The following is a 3,486-nucleotide window of genomic DNA, read 5'->3' on the forward strand; positions in this document are numbered from 1 at the left end:
GACACACATCACATTTTGCAAGCCATGTGCTTTCTCCAATAAAAGGATTCCACTTCATATTTCACTCATTGTGAAGTTCTCAATTTATAGTCTGATGTCCCGAAAAATAATAGAAATGCAGTTGACAGGATGTAGAAAATCAAAATTTGACTACTCATGATGGGTTCATATCCAATTGGAATAATAGAATTTCCAAATAAGATTAGCTCCTAAGTAGGTGATCTATGTCTGATGGTTCAGATACCTGTTTTCCTGTCCTGAATATCAAAATATCAAACAGCTAAGACTTTTCATTGGATCTAGTATATATAATGGTTCAATTCTAATAGATGGGATCTGTTGGACATTACTACAGATTCTTAGGGCTAGTTTGGTTACCTTCGAATTTCAATTCTGATAGGCTAATGATGGATTTGACTCCTCAACATTGAAGAGAAGCAACCGAAATTCACTCAATCAGATCCTGAAATATATATATATATATATATATATATATATATATATATATATTTTTAAAGTAGGGATACTTTTTCCTGATTTTTGCAGTATTTAGACACTTTTTTCCGGTTCTTGATTTTCTCCAAAAATAAGGGATTTGATTCACGAAAATTAAAGATGACTCTAGTTGAAATTCAGTCTCGAACTTTATCCCCAAATATATATATATATATAAAATTTCTGATTTTCACAATATTTTAGCAATTTTTCCCTTCTCAATTTTCCCCCAAAATGAGGAATTTGATTCACAAAAATTCAAAAGTGGTTGAAATCCACTTCCTAACCAAATCACCTAAAAATTTCAAAATAAATAAATAATTTTTCTATTTTTCGAGTTTTTTTTTTTGCAATTTTTTCCTATTTATGCACACTCTCCCTTGCACATGCAATAATATCATTGATAGTGGCAATATATAGGAGAAATTACAAAGTGCTTGCAGTAATATTTTGGCAATATTATTGCCCGCCCATACAATAGTGGAATTTCATCGATATATTGGTGATATTTGGAAAAAAAAAAAAAAAGAAAGAAAGAAAGAAAGAAAGAGACTCCCAGGGCTTTTGGCCTGCGATACCGGTGATATCGCTGATTTGGAACAGTGGTTATCAATACTTGTGTTAGAAAAATTGATTTGGGATGGTATAAATCTGACATGGAGGGCATGGGCCCGCCAAATTTGGGATTGAGGCGTGATCTAGGATCCCTTAAATTCTTGAAACCTGTAATCTGGCATTTGCCCCCCAAACTTTTTATTCTTATCAGAGTTGTTTGGCATAGACACATTTGTACGAAGAGAAGGTTAAACAGAGAGATGAATATAATGGCCTATAAATTACTTAACATAAATATAGCACATAAAACCCATATCATTACTTGTAACAAACATAACAGTTAGACTACATATCCATTTTACGTGCTTTCTTAAATAAATACAACCTCTCCTTCTAGTAGACATTCATTTATTCATTTCTAACTTAACAAAAGGATACAGCTGCAAAAAGCAAGTGACCACGGCTTCCTGAAACATATTACGGAAGCCTAGCAGCTGATGAACTCACAAGCCAGGAAAAACATCCATGCTCGATCCTATGGTTGACATGGAGCTGTATAAATATCACATCAATTAGACAATGCTGTCCTTCCAAGTAACAGCCTTCAAGCAAAAGGGTGGTGACAAAAATGGGCCAATAGTCCACATTAAACAGAGAAAATCAGGCATCTAAGATTCTCATATATGCATAATGTTTGTACAAACACCCTCCAACAGTTTATTCCAAATTTCACTTTCTTTGACAAGCAACCACTCTCTTTCCTCTGCTTTAATGCACATCATGCTTCTGAGCATCTTTGCCGCCAAAAGGACACCAACGCAAGAGTGACCATGATTGAAGCAACTTTTTCACTACGGGTAGTTACTATGATCTTACTACCCCTATCACCTCCTTTGAGAAACGGTTTCAACCGATCTCAGTTCTCGGGATTTTCATTCCATACATCATCCAACACAAGTAAAAACTTCTTCCCACTCAGCTTCTCTCGGAGGTGACATTGTAGTAAATCCAAATTTTCAAGATCCCAATTACTATTGGTAATAGACTCTAAAATTACTTTTGTTAGCCTCTTTGCATTGAAATCATTAGATACACAAACCCACATTCTTAGCTCGAAATGCTATGCTGCTGTCTCGTCATTGTAAGCCAATTGAGCAAGTTTGGTCTTCCCAAGGCCCCTCGTACCGACTATAGGGATGACCATAACATCCTCTCGGCTATCCTCACTGATCAGTAATTCCATTATATATGTGCAATTTTTATTTTTATTTTACTTAAAAGGAATCTGCTGGTGATTTTCTCAAGTAGCGACTTTACTTGATGACCTTTACAAAATCTCATTCAATGTGCATCTTTTTCTTAGAAGAAGCTGATGATGATTTTCTTTAAGTACGACCTGACAAGGCACGATGTTGGATTGACCTACGTGAAAGGATAAATATCAAAATACCCTGAAAATCTTCCTGTTCAGGTATATAAACAATGGTCCACTTACAATAATTTAAAAAGTGACCAAGACAGCCATCAACCCTGTGGGGCCCACTGCAGTTGGGAGATGAAAATATACTGCTAGCTAGATTGCACCACTCCTCTTGACTCCCAGAGTTTCTGACAAGATGTGATGACTGCTGCACATTTTTTGATGATCAGTACCATCCACCATATGGACGGACTGGATCACAATGCGTATGTCGAGTAACACAACAAGGACCTTCAAAGTCCAACATTTCAGATAGATGCATGGCATAAATCCTCAAAAGGTTTTAAACCCATGTGGATAAATGGAACAAATGGTCTGTTTGGTAGGGGATCATTCGAGCACAATCCGATCATGCCCTGATGGAAATTTGGGTGGGCCACATATCTCCATGTCACATTCCTCACAAGAAAGCAGTGTGTTTTAACCCCTTAATCTGCAGAATTGGCCATGGTTTGATGACCGAGAGCCATCTATCTGATGAGCCCAGCCAAGCATACATGGTCCATGCCACAACATTAAAGTAATGAAAAAAGTGCCATCATTACAATTAATCCATGGTCAAATGCAAATGTTTTCAAGAGATAGGTAAAAGAACTCATACTCATTGTGCCTTTCCATTACATTGCTTTGGTAATCCTCAAACCAAACTGATTGACAGAACGTTCACCCATTGAAATCAACAAACTAACACAAAAGTCATACAAAACTGATGATCCCAAGGGGTCGTCTGACAGCTTGAATATTCAGTCTTTTCGAATTTGGAATCCAATTCCAAACCAAAATAGTGTTTGACACCCGGGAATTTGGGTGATTCGAAATCTGAGGTAAAGCTCACGTTTCAACTCCTCTCTGAAAGCTAGCTTACAAAATCGATGGATTGCACACGCATGCGCTGCGCACACAAATATAATGCTTATTTAAGGAAGGCAACAGCATCTCCTCTCAACACCTTCCCC

The sequence above is a fragment of the Magnolia sinica genome, chromosome 15 (assembly GCF_029962835.1).
Source record: "Magnolia sinica isolate HGM2019 chromosome 15, MsV1, whole genome shotgun sequence".
Classification (NCBI taxonomy): domain Eukaryota; kingdom Viridiplantae; phylum Streptophyta; class Magnoliopsida; order Magnoliales; family Magnoliaceae; genus Magnolia; species Magnolia sinica.